The sequence below is a fragment of the Mobula birostris genome, chromosome 27 (genome assembly GCF_030028105.1).
Source record: "Mobula birostris isolate sMobBir1 chromosome 27, sMobBir1.hap1, whole genome shotgun sequence".
In the NCBI taxonomy this organism is placed as follows: Eukaryota; Metazoa; Chordata; class Chondrichthyes; order Myliobatiformes; family Myliobatidae; genus Mobula; species Mobula birostris.
The window spans coordinates 8132627-8150245 of record NC_092396.1 but is presented as its reverse complement, the minus strand read 5'-3'; the positions used below and the strand labels follow the sequence as shown (position 1 = coordinate 8150245).

Sequence of the window (17619 nt, the reverse complement as noted above, 5' to 3'; positions counted from 1 at the left end):
CATGTTGGTTCATTGATGCATATCTAACTCATTGAAAGCAAAAACTATTGAGAATTTACCTTCAACTGTTATCTCTGACTTGTCCTAAAGCAATAACATATGACTAACTATCTCATAGCAGCTATAATACCTGATACAATCAGATGCTTGATTTTCTAGGTGAGGCTACACTTCACCCGCATGTCTGTCACGGTCATGCTCTGTATCTGGTGCTCCCAGAATGGCACCCCAGTGGTGTTTCAATCAAATTAACTTCCAAAGGAAGTCTATTTCACACAAAAGTGCATAACTTGACAGCTGCAGCTGGGTTTGAATGTCATAGCCTCTTACAAAGGTAAGTCTTGTGACATAGGGGACAGAAGAGCTTCGCTTCCAGATGAGCTCAATGCCTGTGTTGACCAACTGGCCGGTGTGTTCACAGATACCTTCAACCTCTTGCTCCAGCAGTGTGTGGTACCCACCTGCTTCGAGCAGGCTTCAATCATACCAGTGCCCAAGAACAGCGTGGTAACCTGCCTCAATGACCTATCGCCCAGTGGCACTTACATCCACAGTCAGCTCCTATCTGAGTGGCAGCTTGGATCCAGTCCAATTTGCCTATCAGCGCAACAGGTTCACAGCAGATGCATGTCATTGGCTCTTCACACAACCCTGGAACATCTGGTCAGCAAAGATGCATACATCATGGTGCTCTTTATCGATTACTGCTCAGCATTTAACACCATCATCCCCTCAAGACTAATCAGTAAACTGCAGGACCTGGACCTCAATACCCCCTTGTGAAATGGGATCCTGGATTTCCTCACTTGCAGACCCCAGTCATTTCAGATTGGCAAAAACATCTCCTCCGCAATCTTCATCAGCACAGGAGCACCACAAGGCTGTGTGCTTGGCCCCCTGCTCTACTTGCTTTACGCCAATAACTGTGAGGCTAAGCACAGCTCCAACACCATATTCAAGTTTGCTGATGACACCACTGTAGTGGGCTGTATCAAAGAGGGTGATGAATCAGCACACAGGAGGGAGATTGAAAATTTGGCTGAGTGGAGTAATACCAACAACCTCTCACTCAATGACAATAAGACCAAGGACCTGATTGTAGACTTCAGGAGAGGGATGCCAGAGGTCCATGAGCCAGTAATCACTGGAGGATCAGAGGTGGAGAGGGTCAGTAACTTTAAATTCCTGGGTGTCACCATCTCAGACCCATCACATAAGCACAATTGCAAAGAAATTAGGAACCTGTGGGGATTCATCATGCCATCAAGAACCTTGGCAAAATTCTACAGATGTGTGGTGGAAAGTGTGCTGACTGGCTGCATTATGGCCTGATATGGGAACACCAATGCCTTTGAGCGGAAGATCCTGCAAAAGGTAGTGGATTCGGCCTAGTATATCACAAGTAAAAACACTCCTAACCATTCAGCATATCTGCATGAAATGTTGCCATAGAAAAGCAACATCTATCATCAGGGACCCCCATCACCCAGGCCACGCTCTCTTCTCACTGCTGGCATCAGGTAGAAGATACAAGTGCCTCAGGACTCACACCACCAGGCTCAAGAACAGCTACTACCCCTCAACCATCAGGCCCTTGAACAAAAGGTGATAACTGCACTCCTTCTATTTCTGGTGTTCCCACAACCGATGGCCTCACTTTAAGGACTCTTTATCTTGTTATTTCATGCTCTCGTTATTTATTGCTATTTATTTATATTTGCATTTGCAGTGTTTGTTATTCATTGATCCTGTTTACAGTTACTGTTCAATAGATTTGATAAGTATGCCCTCAGCGAAAAGAATCTCAGGGTTTTATGTGGTGCATGTATGTACCCTGATAATAAAATTTTACTTAGAACTTTGAGTACTTTGTACTTTGATGAAATGATTGGTAAGGATGGCATGCAAAAACAAATGTTTTTCCATTGTACTTCAGTACATGTGACAATAAAGATATTTAAAGATTTGCTTTGTTGGTCATATGTACATCAAAACACCACAAAGTACAGTGAAATGTGTCATTTGTGTCAACGACCAACACTGTCCAAGGATGCGCTGAGGGCAGCCCACAAGTGCTGCTGTACCTCTGGTGCCAACATAGCAAGCCAAGAACTTCCTAACCCTCGCCGGAATGTCCTTGGAATGTGGGAGGAAACCGGGGCACCCAGAGGAAACCTACACGGCCATGGGGAGAGCATACAAACTCTTCACACACAGTGGTGGGAATTGAACCCCAATCTTCTAATTGCTAACCGCTATACTACTGTGCCTCCCTAATAATAATAAAAAACCAATTTAGCAACAACTGTATGTGGATGTGGTGTCACCTGTGTCCAACATAAATGAAGCCTAACCTCCTTACTTTTGTATTTAACTCTGCTGGCATAGTGCTGCTTACAGATAGAATGGCAGCCATGAGTATTGATGTGGCCACAAGTGACAAAAAAAAACAATAAATAAATAATACTGACAAGATGAGTTGGAGAGTCATTCAAAGTGAGCCTGCAGGTTGTGGAATCAGTTTAGTGTTGAGGTGAGCAAAACTATCCACACTGGTTCAGGAGCCTGATGGTTCATTCTGAGAACAGTGGGTTACATGACAAGTGGCAGCCTCGGCTTATAGGTATTGTCATCTCTCTCGAAATAGCGTTAATCAGCTTGGGAATGCCGCTAAACCTGATGCTTAGTTGATGCACACTTACACTTACTCAGAAAGAAATGAGGATGTTGTATGCTTTCTTAACACTTGGAATTTAAGTTCAGTTGATAATCAGTCACTGAAAAAAAACAAACTACTTTAGTAATGATGACCAGAATACTACCAGATTGTCCACCATTGAGCACATCTACACGGAGCACTGCTACAAGAAATCATCAAAGACCCCACCATCCAGGCTTTGCCGTTGCCTCAATATTGTCAATGGAGAGGAGGTACAGGAGTCTTAGGTCCCACACCACCAGGGCCAGGAACAGTTATTACCCCTCAACCCTCAGGCTCCCTGAAGCAGCATGGATAACTTCACTCACCTTAACACTGAACTGATTCCACAACCTATGGACTTACAGTCAAGGACTCTACAACTCATGGTCGCAGTATTATTTATTTATTTACCCACCCCTTTTTTGTATTTGCATAGATTGTCTTCTTTTGCCCATTGGTTGTTTATTATTGTGGGCCGAAGGGCCTGTACTGTGCTGTACTGTTCTATGTTCTATTAGTCTTTGTGTGTAGCTTTTCATTGATTCTATTGTATTTTCTTTGTTTTACTGTGAATGCCCGCAAGGAAATGAATCTCAGGGTAGTATATGGTGACATACGTATTTTGATAATAAACTTACTTTTCTTTGGAAGTCACCCAAGTCACAAATCTCCTTCAAAGGAAGAAATCTATCACCTTCCCCTTTTCCCGGCTGTGTGTGACTCCAAACTCACCATTATGGCTAACACCTCAGTGCCCTCTAATCTGGCCAAATAAATTACTCATTTGTACTGTAACTGCTAATTGAAGCAAAGAGAAAAATAAATTCCTGGCATAGACCTCAGCACTAAATTCAGACACGGTGATGAAGTCGCTTGCAGCCCAGGTGATCTTAAATTCCTCAGAAACATCTGAGGATTAGTGTTACATGGAGAGAGCAGCTTCAGACCTCACAGAACTGCACCTACAACCAGTCAGCTGCATCAGTAGATCAGAAGATCTCCCATGGTAATTCAGCTTCACTGAGAGCTAATGTGAAAAACATCTTATCTTCATTGTTATACAAGATGTTCTCTAAGTCAGGCAGCATCCTGGCATATCCTCATTAGACAGCATGTCTTATGAGGACAGGTTGAACGAGCTAGGGATGTCCTCTTCGGAACGAAGGAGAATAAGAGGTGACTAAGTAGAGGTGTACAAGATGCTAAGAGCCATAGACAGAGCAGACAGCCAGAAACTATTTCCCAGGGCAGAAATGGCTAATACCATTTAAAGGCGGGAGGAGAAGATGGCGGCGCGACGCAGCTCGCAGCGGCCACTCCGGTGGTGATGTCTGTTATTTGTCAAGTAGGGTGCCATGCACAATCCTGATTTGATGGAGATGGACGAGAGAGCACGGAGGAATGTCTGGTGAAACTTCTGAAATTCCTGCTTCGCTGCTGCTGCTACTGTGTGGTCCAGAATCTCCAGAGGAGAAGGCCCTGAGTCCTCAGCTTTGCTTGTTGCTTGGCGGCTGGGGCAGGGTCAAAGCACTTGGCAGAGGATGGTGCTCGGAGAGGCTGTGTCGGAGGGGCTGGTCAGAGGCTCGAGGTTTTTGGATGGACTCAAGAGTCCCTTGCAGTCAGGTGCTTCCAAAGGTGCTGCATCGGCAAGTTGGCGGCGCTTGGAGGTTCATGGCAGGGAGAGTTTCTCCCTTCTGCTGCCTGCGTGAGATGATGGGGCTATCGGGACTTTGAGACTTTTTTTTTTACCATGCCCATGGTCTGCTCTTTATCAAGTTATGGTATTGCTTTGCACTGTTGTAACTATATGTTATAATTATGTGGTTTTGTCAGTTTAGTCTTGGTTTGTCCTGTGTTTTCTTGTGATATCATTCTGGAGGAACATTGTATCATTTTTTTAATGCATGCATTTCTAAATGACAATAAACGAGGACTGAGTGTCCTCATAATCTAAAAAAAAGGCTAATATGTGGCTTATTATCCTCCATAAATGCTGCCTGACTTGCTGAGTTTCTCCAGCATTTTGTGTGCGCTGCTCAACCATGTTCAGTTGCTTTATTTCATGACCTTCCACCACTGAAGGTCAGGAGTGCGGAACATCACTCACCATTGCAAAGTAGTTAAATCCATTCACAATTCCTTAGTGAATGAAACGATCCATGCCTGCACATAGCTCAGCTTATTTTTTAAAAAAAAGGTTAAAGATTAGCTTTATTTGTCGGGTTTACATTGAAACAACCGAAGCACGCAGGAAAAATGCGTCATTTGCGTCAACGACCAACACGGTCCGAGGATGTGCTGGGGCAGCCCACAAGTGTCGCCACGCTTCCAGTGCCAACAAAGCACGTGCACAACTTACAATCCCTAACCCGTATGTTTTTGGAATTTGGGAGCAAACCACGTGGTCACAGGGAGAAGATACAAGCTTACAGACAGCGGGGGATTTGAACTGCGATCACTGATTGCTGGCACTGTAATAGAGTTATGCCGATAGCTACACAACAGTGCCACGAGGCTTAGATCATGGTAACTGCAAAGTAATATTCATGCCACGGAAGTCCCAGCCAAAAGCCATCTCGAATAAGAGAGAGCCCAACCACTATCCTCGGCATTCAATGTCATTGCTATCGTCAACATCCCAGGAGGTTCACTGTGAGTAAAAATTCAGCTGGATCAGTCACATAAATACAACTACTGAAAGAGGTCAATGGTTAAGTAATTCATCTTCTGAAACCCCTGTGGAATTTCCAGCATCTACAAAGTGCACGTCAGATGTGTGATGGGATGCTCTCCACTTCAAAGTTCAAAGTTTCAAAGTTTCAGATCTCCCCCTCCCCCTTTCAAATCTCTTACTAGCTCTTCTTTCAGTTAGTCCTGACAAAGGGTCTCAGCCCAAAACGTCGACTGTACCTCTTCCTAGAGATGCTGCCTGGCCTGCTGCGATCACCAGCAACTTTTATGTGTGTTGCTTGAAATTCCAGCAGCTGCAGATTTCCTCGTGTCGAAGTTCAAAGTAGTTTTATTATCACCAAGCACATACTTATCACCATGCACAATCCTGAGATTCATTGTCTTGCAGGAATTCACAGTAGAACAAAAAAATACAATAGAATCAATGAAAAACTACACACAAAGACCGACAAAAGACAAACTGTTCAAATACAATAAATGAATAAATACTGAGTTGTAGAGTCTTTGAAAGTGAGTCTATTGGTTGTGGAAGCAGTTCGGTGTTGAGGTGGGTGAAGTTATCCACGTTGGTTCAGGAGCCTGCTGGCTGAAGGATAATAACTGTACCTGAACCTGGTGGGGTGGGACCTAAGGCTCCTGTACCTTCTTCCTGATTCTAGATTGTTTAATGTCATTTCCAGTACACAAGTGTAAAGGAGAACAAAATAATTATAATTCTGGATCCAATGCAGCACAAAAAAACATGATCAGATAAAGAACATAATAATAAAAAATAATAAATGTAAAAACATAATGTAGCTTATAGACGTAGATCGATTGTATCTCCATAAAGTAACGCAAGGCATAGTAATGTCTATATTTTTGGTGACTCTGACAGGAAATGATAAAGCAGTGGTGGTTGGGGTTGTGGAGGAGGTGGGTTAGTGGCTGGAGGTGTTGATCGGCCTTAGTCTTGGGGGAAAGTAACCATTTTTTGCGTCTGTTGGTCCTGATGTGGATGCTATGTAGTCTGTTACCTGATGGGAGTGGGGTAAACAGTCGATGATCCTTCAGGATGTTACTGGCCCTTTTCCAGCATTTTTCTGTATATATGTCCTTGATGGCAGGTAGAGCATAGCCTGGATGGAGAGAGTCCCTGAAAATGGATGCTGTATTCTTGTAGCAGTGTTCCTTTAAATGTGTGCAATAGTGGGAGGGCATTGCCTGTTATTGACTAGGCTGTAACCAACTCTTTTTGTAGGCTTTTTTTTTCTTGGATATTGGTACCACTCATTCATACTCAGCTGGATGAACACACCTTCAACAACTCCCAAGAAGCTCAATACCATCCAAGCAAAGTAAGCTACTTGACTGGCAGCCTCTTCCTCTATCCTCAACATCTACTCCCTCTCGTCACCACCAGTACTCAGTAGCTGCAGCGTGTCCTGTTGCAAAAGGCGCTGCAGACAACTCTGAAAACACCTCTGAAACCTCTCAATCACCAAGGAAGCCGTTGGCCTGTGACGCAGGGTAACACCACCATCTGCAGGATCCCCTCCAAATTACACACCATCTGGACCTGGTTAGGCCAAACGTCATAGGAGCAGAATTAGGCCATTCAGCCCATCGAGTCTACTCTGCCTTTCCATCATGGCTCATTTATTTTCACTCTCAGCCCCATTTTTCTGTCTTCTCCCCATAACCTTTGACACCCTTACTAATGAAGATTAGGTCATTTACAGCTTTAAGTATATCCAATGACGTAGCTTCATCGTCGTTGGTTTCAGTGGATTGTCACAATCTAGATGAAAAGGTGGTTGGGAAGGAAACCCTCTTCATTGTATATGGAGTGCGCTCGAACAGCTATAACTGGCAGGGCTAAGAAGGCGGGATGAAGCACAGACACGATGGGCCTAATGGCCTTCTTTTGTGTCATCTGTTTTGTATAATGTTGGGCTCACGCAAAACACTAGAGGAACTCAGTGGGTCAGACAGCATTTCAAAATCTCTTTCAACCCCTATCATCAGGCAGAAGGTACCGTAGCATTGGAACAAGGACTGTTAGAATGGGAAACAGCTTCTTCCCCCGGGTTGTGAGACTACTAAACTCCCTGCCACCACCCAGGCTTCATCATGTTTGAGTTATTCTGTTTACTTTGTAACTTGTGTTGTAAATGCACCTGATTATTTGTTAATTTATTTGTGGTAATATTACTTTGTGTGGCACGTATGGATTATATGTACTGTGTTGTGCACCTTGGTCCGGAGAAATGTTGTTTCGTTTGACAGTATGCGTGTACAGAGCTGAATGACAACAAATTTGAACTTGACTGATGGAGTAAAATGGACAGTCAAGGTTTTGGGTGGAGACCCCTGACCTGATCAGATTTTGGTAGGAATAAAACACGTAAGTGAGAAAACAGAAAACTTTATGTCCTGCGATGAATGTGAGGCTCTCATCAGCTGCTAGTTAGTGCCTTGTATTGCCTGCAGAACATCAGGGGGCCCTGCAGTTCCAAAGCATTTCAACCACCGGCTATAGGGACAGAGGACAGAGGAGAGTAAAAGGTTAGTGTTAGAAGACACTCAGATCATGTGAAAATATTGGGATAGTCTTTAACTCTCCTAGGACTTGCAATCTTCCCACATCAACATGAGAAGACTCCCAGACAAACAAAATATCCTGGAAACTCCTGAAAGCATCCCCCTGTTTTCCAGCATGTTCCTCCCACATCCCCTCACAGACCCACTATGACCACAACCCCTGACGGTCGTTGTGCCCTCTCGTCACAAGAGGTATGGATACCTCCCGAATATTGAAAGGCCTAGATAGAGTGAGCGTGTTGGAAGCCAGTCCTTGCTGTTGGCTGGAGGTCAGTCATTGACACGTTTCCATCACACAGTGAATTACAACAAGGTAAATGTGCACATTGCTGCCCTCAGGCAGGAGGTTCAGGAGCCTGAAGGCCCACATCTCAATAACCGCCTCTTCCCTACTACCATCGGGTTCTTCAGCCAAACTGAAAAACCCTAATCCTACCACAGAGAATATTTCCCTCAACTGGCACTAATGTCCTTATGTTTTTTTGTTTCCTATTTTGTCAGCTACAGGACTATGTAAAAATCTTAGGCACATACATATAGCTAGCGAGCCTAAAGCTTTTGCACAGTACTGTAGTAATTTTATGTATTGCACTGTACTGCTGCTGTTAAGTAAAACCCCAAATTTCATGATGTATGTGAGTGATGATAAACCTGATTCTGAAATGGGTCTCTATTGTGGACTGAGAGTGGGAAGGGCACAGGGAGAGGGGAAATCATGGTTGGGAAAAGGGGGAAGGGGAGAGAGGAGGGAGTGGGAAGCACCAGAGAGACATTCTGTAATGATCAATAAACCAATCATTTGGAATCAAATGACTTTGCCTAGTGTCTCAGAGCTGTGTGTCTGCACATGCACCACAATCCTCCGCCCTGGCACTCCTTCTCTGCCACCTGTCCCACACCCCTCCCGCGGCACTCCATGCTCACCATTCCCAACATTCTTTACTCCCGCTAGATTTACAAACTTGCTCTCCACTCCACGTTGAGAAATACAGTAATGAGCAAAAGTCTTAAGGTGCCCTGGCTATATATAAGTGCCTAAGACTTTGCACAATACTGCAAGTTATGCATAATTTGTAAATTTGAGCTGCTCCTTGTTCCTGGGCGTCAACATCTCGGAGCATTCCTGGTCCCAGCTCTTCATGAAGAAGGCAGGCCAGCAGCTCTGCATCATTAGGAGTTTGAGGAGATTTAGTCTGTCACCAAAGACTCTCGGAAATTTCTACACGTGCACAGTGGAGAGCATTCTGACTCATGGCATCCCTGCCTGGTACGGCAGCCCCAATATATCGGATCAAAATAAGCTGGAGAGGTTGTAGACTCAGCCAGCAATGTCACTCCATAGGCTCAACCTGCCCATCACCAAGGACATCTTTACAAGGTAGTGCCTCAGGAAGGTGGCGTTCATCACTAAGGACCTCTGCCACCTGGGACACACCCTCTTCTCAAGATGATTCAGAAGAACTTCTTCCCCTCTGCCATCGGATTTCTGAATGGTGCATGAGCCCAACCTCGTTATTCATTTTTTCCCTGCACTATTTATTGCTTTTCTTTTTAAGCACTACAGCATAGCACTTCGGCCAGTGATGTTGAACTGAAGTTTGAACCTACTCTAGGAACAGTCCAATCCTTCCACATAGCCCTCCATTTTTCTTTCACTAATGTGCCTGTCTAAGATTTCTCAAATGTCCCTAATGTATCTGTTTCTACTACCACCCCTGGCAATGTGTTCCATGTGCCCACTAATCTCTGCAAAAAAACCTTAGCTTTGACACCATACCTCACCCTAATACTTCCCTCCAATCATTATACTCCCTGGTAGTAGCCAATTCCGCACTGGTAAAATGTCTCTGGCTGTCCATTAAGCTATTTGCTTTGTATTTTATAGAGATCTTATGCTCTTGCACTGTACTGCTGCTGCTTATTGAGTGTTTGTCATGTTCGTAACAAGTATTAATGATACAAATAGGATCAGATTTTGTGCTGCTGCTGCAAAAATGATAATTTTCGTGGTATTTACAGTACTGTGCAAAAGTCTTAGGCACCCTAGGTTTTTTTAATGGTTTCAGATGGTACGGCTTCCACAAAATCAACATCATCCAGGCTGTCTGGGATTACGTGGGGAGACAGAAACAAGCGAGACAGCCAAAGTCTGCAGAAGAACTGTGGCCAGTTCTCCAAGATGCTTGGAACAACCTACCAGCTGATTTTTCGATAAATATGCACAACAGTATACCTAAGAGAATTGATGCAGTTTTAAAGGCAAAGAGTTATCGCAACAAATATTGATTTGATTTAGTTTTTTACTGTTTACTGCTCTTTATAGTAATGGTTTTGTTATTTATAAGCTTTTCATCTAACTATTTTTGAAAGCATCTTTGTTTTTACAGTGTTTTTTTCCATGTGCCTAAGACTTTTGCACAGTACCCTGTATACCCTCAGTTTGAACGCCCAAGACAATAAACATGAAAGGACTCACATTTCTTCCCCATTCAGTCACATCACACACACTATTATGGCCACATTCTTACGAGTATGGTATGCTGGTTCTTACACCAGCTTATTCTTACCTCTTCTTTCGACGCAGCAAGTGAAGAAAGCTTCTGGTATAGACCCCAACAGAGTTCACAACATTAGCCTTTACTTATGAAGGGGCTCAGCCTGAAACATTGACTGTTCATTTCTCTCCATAGACGCTGCCTGACCTTCTGAGTTCCTCCAGCATCTTGTGTGTGTTACTGTGGATTTCCAGCATGTGCAGAATCTTTGGTGTTTATGAATAGCTCTTACCTGAGGGTCACTCAGCTTTCACATTGGTCAACTGTAACCATCTCCCTACCCTGCGCACGTGCACAGGAATGCAGGGAGTGTACATCCACACAAAAACGTGCAAGCGCTGAAGAAATATAGAAGATGCAACTAGCACTGGTAACAGAATGAAACCATGAAACCAGTGCAGCAAGCACATGTAATGGTTCCTCATTTATAGAAATCGAAACTTAATCACTTCTCATTCAAGAATACTCCACTCAGGAGAAGCAAAGTGAGTAGAAGACAGAGCAATACAAGTTCCCACAATATGAACCACTGATAAATTATGAGAAATACACTCAAGAGTTAAAATCAATGCAGGTCACCCCAAGCAGTCAAAGCAGATGGAAGGCATCAAAGAAACTGAGTTTTCTTCTCCCCCCCCCCCCCAACCTCCCACCCCCGAAGTAACCATTATTCCTGCACATTTAATTGAAAGTTGACATCAGGACACAGCTTTCACTTATGGGTTTGAGATGCATACAGAGAAACTGAAAATGCTGAGCTGGTAAGAAATTAGAAGAAAAATAGACACAAAGCAATACAATACCAGAAAGGCTTCCACTCAGTGGTCACTGTATTAGATACCTCCTGTACCTAACAAGGAGGCCATTGAGTGTATATTCATGGTCTTCTGCTGCTGCAGCCCATCCAATTCAAGGTTTGACATGTGTATTCAGCGATGTTCTTCTGCACACCTCTGTTGTAATGTGTCGTTATTTGAGTCACTGTCACTTTCCTGTCATCTTGAACCAGTCTAGCCATTCTCCTCTGACCTTTCTCATTAACAAGGCAATTTTCATTCACAGAACGTCTGCTCACTGGATTTTTTGTTTTATTGTTTTTCACACAATTTTCTGTAAACTCTTGAGACTGTTGTGCATGAAAATCCCAGGAGACCAGCAGTTTGTGAGATACTCAAACCACGCCATCTGGCACCAACAATCATTCCACAGTCAAAGTCACTGAGATCACATTTCTTCCCTGTTTTGATGTTTGGTCTGAACAACAACTGAACCTCGTATGCATGTTAAGTCACCTGGACCAGATGGACTATACCCCGGGATTCTGAAAGAGGCTGTTGAGACGATAGTGGAGGCATTAGTGATGATCTTTCAAGAATCTCTAAATTTTGGCATGGTTCATGAGGACTGGAAAATTGGGTATGTCACTCCACTCTTCAAGAAGGGAGGGAGGCTGAAGAAAGGAAATGTAGGCCAGTTAGCCTGACCTCAGTGGTTGGCAAGTTGTTGGTTCTATTGTTAAAGATGAGGTTTTAGGGTACTTGGAGGCACATGATAAAATAGGACAAAGTCTGCATGTTTTTCTTAAGGGGAAATCTTGCCTGATAAACCTGTTGGAATTATTTGATGAAATAATAGGCAGAATAGACAAAGGAGAGTCAGTAGATGTTGTTTATTTCGGAAGGCCTTTGACAAGGTGCCACACATGAGGCTGCTTAACAAGAAAAGAGCCCATGGTATTACAGGAAAGGTACTAGAATGAACTGAAGATTAACAGACCAGCAGGAGGCATAGAGTGGGAATAAAGGGAGCCTTTACTAGTTGGCTGTAGGTGACTAGTAGTGTGCTACGGGGTCGGTGTTGGAAATGCTTCTTTTTATGTTGTGTGTCAATGATTCAGATGAAGGAATTGATGGCTTTGTCGAAGTCAAAGTCAAATTTATGATCAGAGTACATAAATGTGGCTAGTTTTCAAACAATACGAAGATAGGTGGAGAGGCAGGTAGTGTTGAGGAAGCAGGGAGTCTGCAGAAGGACTTAGACAGATTGGGGAATGGGAAAAGAATTGGCAAGTGGAATATAATGTAGGGAAGTGTACGGTCATGCAGTTTGACAGAAGGAATAAAGGCATGGACTCTTTTCTAAATGGAGAGAAAATTCAAAAATCAGATGTGCAAAGGGACTTAGGAGTCCTTGCGTAGGATTCCCTAAAGCATAACTTGCAGGTTAAGGAAGGCAAATGCAATGTTAGCATTCATTTTATGAGTACTAGGACACAAATGCAAGGATGTAATGCTGAGGTTTTATAAGGCATTGGACAGACCACACTAGGAATATTGTGAGCAGCTTTGGGTCCCTTTTCTAAGGAAGGATGTGCTGACTTCGCAAAGGGTCCAAAGGAGGCTCAAGAGAATGATCCCAGGATTGAAAGGGTTAACATATGAGGAGCATTTGACAGCTCTGGGCCTGTATTTGCTGGAGTTTAGAAGAATGAGGGGGAAACTCATTGCATCCTATCGAATATTGAAAGGTCTGGATAAAGCGGAGGCGGAAAGAATGTTTCCTACAGTGAGGGAGTCTCAGACCAGAGGGCACAGCCACAGAACTGAGGGACATCCATTTAGGATGGAGATGAGGAAACACTTATTTAGCCAGAGGGTGGTGAATCCATGGAATTCATTGCCACAGACAGCTGTGTCGGCCAAGTCATTGGGGATACTCAAGGCAGAGGTTGATAATTCTTGATTAATCAGGACATCAAAGGTTACTGGGAGAAGGCAGGAGAATGAGGTTGAGAGGGATAATAAATTGGACATGATAAAAACAGTGGAGCAGACTCAATGGGCCAAATGGTCTAATTCTGCTCCCATGTCTTATTTTATGGGAAGAGTTTCACTATGGGATCCAAGATTAAAAGAGTTGTGTGGGGTGGGAGCTTGCAACATTGAGTAAGGATCGACTGCCCCAAAATTCCTTGGCCTTTAAAACCAAGAGACTGGATTTGTGGATTGTTCTAAGCAGCCTGCATTGTTAACACAAAAGACCCTGCAGGTGCTGGAAATCCAGAGTAACACAGACAAAATGCTGGAGGAACTCAGCAGGTCAGGTAGCATCTATGGAAAGGAATAAAGAGTTGAGTTTTTGGGCCTAGGCCCTTCATCAGGACTGGAAAGGAAGGGGACAATGCCAGAATAAAAAGGTAAGGGAAGGAGAAGGAGGGCAATCCAGGAAGTGACAGGTGAAGCAAAGTGGGTGTGGGATGAGGGAGGAAGCAAGAAACTGGGAGGTTACAGGAGGAAAAGGTGAAGGGCTGGAGAAGAAGGAATCGTTTAGGAGAGGAGAAAGGGAAGGAGGAAGGACACCAGGGAAAACCTTATTCAAAGAGAACCCCATGCCAGGGGTTGTTAGTCTTGACTGACTTGGCAATGACTTGATTAAAAACACTGTCTTGAACATGATTAGCCTTTGTGCCATAAATTTCCAACGATTCTATAAGACCTAGGGAACTAGACTGAGAGCATGTTCCAAAGTTGCAACAGTGATAGAGGTTCTGAAAGACCAAAAGGATGATCTACAAATTGGGACCCAATGATTAGTAACCACAAGTTGAGAAATGACGTTTGAACTAACGCACAAAATGTTGGGTGGAACTCACCAGGTCAGGCAGCACCTGATGGACAGTTAACATTTTGGGCTGAAACTCTTCATCTAGACCAGGGATTCCCAAACTTTTTTAAATGCCATGGGACAAGACTGTTAAGCAAGGGGTCCCTGGACCCCAGGTTGGGAACCCCTGGCTAGATTGAAAGATAGAGGGGAGAAAGCCAGTATAAAAAGGCAGAAGGAAGGACTGGAGCATGTGGAAGGCAGGTCCAGGTGAGCCTGTGTGGTGTTGGAGGCTAGTCTGGATGGGTTTGTGCGAGGGAGTAGCTGGTGGGAATGGGAGGGCAGGTAAGTGGGATTAGTATGGGTGGGGAATCACCTATGGACTTACTTTTAAGGACTCTACAACTTCTATTCTCAATAATAAATAAATAAGCAATAAATGTTATTTCTTTTCTCTTTGTATTTTTGCAGTTTGTTGTCTTTTAGAACATAAAATAGTACAGCACAGTACAGGCCCTTCGGCCCACAATGTTGTGCTGACCCTCAAACCCTGCCTCCCATATAACCACCCCCCCACCTTAAATTCCTCCATATACCTGTCTAGCAGTCTCTTAAACTTCACTAGTGTATCTGCCTCCACCACTGACTCAGGCAGTGCATTCCACGCACCAACCACTCTCTGAGTAAAAAACCTTCTTCTAATATCCCCCCTGAACTTCCCACCCCTTACCTTAAAGCCATGTCCTCTTGTATTGAGCAGTGGTGCCCTGGGGAAGAGGCGATGGCTATCCACTCTATCTATTCCTCTTAATATCCTGTATACCTCTATCATGTCTCCTCTCATCCTCCTCCTCTCCAGACAGTAAAGCCCTAGCTCCCTTAATCTCTGATCATAATGCATACTCTCTAAACCAGGCAGCATCCTGGTAAATCTCCTCTGTACCCTTTCCAATGCTTCCACATCCTTCCTATAGTGAGGCAACCAGAACTGGACACAGTACTCCAAGTGTGGCCTAACCAGAGTTTTATGGAGCTGCATCATTACCCCACGACTCTTAAACTCTATCCCTCGACTTATGAAAGCTAACACTCCATAAGCTTTCTTAACTACCCTATCTACCTGTTGTTTGTCAGTCTCTGTTGTGTGTGGTTTTTCATTGATTCTACTGCATTCCTTTCCATTTACCATGAATCTCCATAAGAAAATAAATCTCAGGGTAGTAGGTGGTGACATATATGCATTATGATAACATATTTATTTTGAACTGTAAACTTTGGCCCTACTGGTTTGATTCAATGATCCAAGACCCCATGACTGTTATCCAAAACCATTTTGTGTGTATTGCTTTGGACTTCCGCATCTGCAGATTTTCTCTAGTTTGTTCACTGTGCCTAGAGGAAGGACGGTTACAGAATAGTCAGCCCTGCCAAATCTCAGTGTGTCCGTGCCTCTGCCAAGTCTGACTTCAGTCCCTTGTATTTTGCACAAAGCTGTTCAGCAATCAGCTCTTGCTTCACCAAGGTTAACACAACTGTTTTATGTTTCTTTGTAGAAGTTAGTAATCAGATGTTGGAACCAAGGACAGAGCCAGCATTGTTAGCCACTTCAACTGACCTTGTGCAGGAGCAGCTGAAGTAGGCCATTCATCCCCTCAAGCCTATCCCAGCGTACAATGTGACCATGCGTGATTTACCTCATCGCCTCTTCTCTGCCCGAATTTTATCTGGACAATAATAGAGTTCGAGGACAGCAAGCTGTAGAAAAGGTTAGCTACATGATTTCCCAACCCGGTAATCAGATACATTTCCCTCTCTTCCCTATCGAGGCAAGTTAATTCCTTTCAAAATCAGGAGAAATGCTCCACAGGCATGGATAGCTAATAATAAATGTTTCAATGAGTACTGCTTGCTTTCAGTGACAGGTGCTCCAGCCTCCTCATTCCAGTCAAATTTCAAAGTAAATTTAGTATCAAAGTACATATATGTCACCATAAACAACCCTGAGATTCATTTTCATGTCACCAAAATCTTTGACAAACTTCTATCGATGCACAGTGAAGACTTTTCTAAGTGTATGCATCACAACCATGGTATGGAAACACCAATGCCCGGGAGAGGAAAAGACTACAGAAAGTGGTGGACCACCATTGAGCACGTTTACATGGAGCACTGCCACAAAGAAGCAGACCCCCTCTCCCACCATCCAGGGTCATGTTGTATCTCACTGCTGCCACCAGGAAGTAGATACAGGAGCATTGGGTCCCATACCACCAGATTCAGGAGCAATTACGACCCTACAACCATCAAGCTCTTGAATCGGTGTGGATACCTTCACTCACCTCAACTCTGAACTGATTCTTCAACCTATGTACTCACTGTCAAAGACTCCTTACAATTCATGTTCTCAGTACTTTTTTGCGCAATTTCTCTTCTTTTGCATATTGGTTGTATGGCCTTGTTTATGAATAGCTTTTCATAAGTTATATTTTATTTCTTTATTTTCCTGTAAATGTCTTCAGAAAATTAATTTCAATGCAGTATATTGTAAGATATACATACCTTGACAATAAATTTACTTTGAACTCCTGTCTCGAGATCTGTGGTCAGGCAGTGTAGCTCAGTGCTGCCACCAGTGGCCAGGATACAGAAGGTGTAGTGTACAGTCAAGCCAATGAGCACCATCTCTATCTCATGACCGTTGCTCCACACTGTTGCCAAGTGAAATATAAGTAGTTGCTGGGCGAAGCATTAAAAGACAAAGCATCTTCAGGTTCCTTAACTGCTCAGAGGCTCTAGTTCTGTACTTGCTGGATTTAGAAGAATTGGGGGGTGGGTGGGGGGAAGATCTCATTGAAAGGCCTGGACAAAGTGGATGCGGAGAGGATGTTTCCAATAGTGTGAGGGTCTAGGAACAGAACACTCAGCCTCGGAATAGAAGAACGTCCATTTAGAACAGAGATGAGGAGGGATTTCTTTAGCCAGAGGGTGGTGAATCTGTGGAATTCATTGCCAGAGATTGCTGTAGAGGCCAAGTCATTGAATCTATTTAATGCAGAAGTTGGTCGGTTCTTGATTAGTGAAGGCATCAAAAGGTTATGGGGAGAAGGCAGGAGAATGGGGTTGAGAGGGAAAATAAGGCAGCCATGACCGAATATCTAAGCAGGCTCGAAGGGTTGAACGGCTAAATTCTGCACCTTGGTTTATGGGTTTTGTGAGAAATTGCATGTTGCTTGCTGCCCCAGAAGGTCCAGCACAACCAAGACAGAGTTTACGCTATGGATCTGAGAGATTCTGTAGACTTTCTGCAGAATTTTCTGTACATTTTGTGCTGGAAATCTAGACCCACACCCACAACATGCTGGAGGTACTCAGCAAGTCAGGCAGCATCTATGGAGGTAAATAAATAGTCGACGTTTCAGGCCAAGACCCTTCACCAGGACTGGCTCAGAGGAATGAAGGGCAGATGTAGAGTAGAGGGGAGTTTGA

At 43.8% G+C, this 17619-nt stretch overlaps 1 protein-coding gene across 3 annotated transcripts in view; it reads right to left on the bottom strand.

Annotated features, from left to right (window-relative positions):
• pik3cd (phosphatidylinositol-4,5-bisphosphate 3-kinase, catalytic subunit delta) overlaps positions 1-17619 on the bottom strand; it is a 241690-nt gene that overhangs the window by 132805 nt on the left and 91266 nt on the right. Inside the window, exon 1 of one of the 3 annotated variants that reach the window (XM_072245382.1) lies at positions 16693-16819. The exons of the other annotated variants lie outside the window; for them this stretch is intronic. The gene's annotated coding sequence lies outside the window, so the exon portion shown is untranslated. Of the gene's footprint in view, positions 1-16692; positions 16820-17619 lie in introns of those variants that run through there. 3 annotated transcript variants of the gene reach the window in all.